Source organism: Bison bison, unplaced genomic scaffold, assembly GCF_000754665.1.
Source record: "Bison bison bison isolate TAMUID 2011002044 unplaced genomic scaffold, Bison_UMD1.0 scf7180017864342, whole genome shotgun sequence".
NCBI classification, from domain to species: Eukaryota; Metazoa; Chordata; class Mammalia; order Artiodactyla; family Bovidae; genus Bison; species Bison bison.
The window spans coordinates 163,277-163,945 of NW_011494914.1; the positions used below are offsets into that span (position 1 = coordinate 163,277).

At 56.7% G+C, this 669-nt stretch overlaps 1 protein-coding gene across 3 annotated transcripts in view; it reads left to right on the forward strand.

The window, feature by feature from the left end:
- Window positions 1-669, forward strand: part of ABLIM2 (actin binding LIM protein family, member 2) — a 143,266-nt gene that overhangs the window by 69,813 nt on the left and 72,784 nt on the right. The window lies entirely within an intron of this gene.

A 669-nucleotide genomic window follows, 5' to 3' on the forward strand; every position in this document is an offset into this window, starting at 1 on the left:
CCTTCCAATGAATATTCAGGACTGATCTTTAGGATGGACTGGTTGGATCTCCTTGCAGTCCAAGGGACTCTCAAGAGTCTTCTCCAGGTGTTAGCCGAACCAAATGTGCTTAAACAACAAACGGAACTGTCCTCTCTCAGCTCTGGAGGCTGCAGCTCCAGGGCCCGCCAGCAGACTTGGCTCCTCATGCGGCCTCACCTCTGGGCGTGTGGACGGCCGTCTCCTCCCTGTGCCTCACACGTCGCCCGTCTGTGCCCTAGTCTCCTCTTCTCATAAGGAAGAGAGTCAGATCCAGGCCTGTCCTTAAGACTCCATTTAAACCTAACTACCTCTTCAAACATCCTGCCTCCAAACACGTTCTGGGGTCCTGGGGTGTGGGCTTCAACCTGTGAGCTTTGGAGGGGGCAGTTCAGTTCATGATACGGCCCCTCCCAGGCTCCTAGCGGGAGGTGTGGACCACTGTGAGGGGCTGGACAGAATTTCAGGGGTGAGGGGAGAAGGGGCCTGCTTAGCAAACGAGAGAGGATTTGGGCCTCCCTGGCAGTCCTGTGGTTAGGACTCCACACTTCCACTGCAGGAGGCACCAAACCCTGTGGCTGGGCCAAATAAGAAAAACAGAACAGGAGGAGCTGTGAGTGGGGGGCGGGAAGCAGGAGCCCCTTCGTGGAG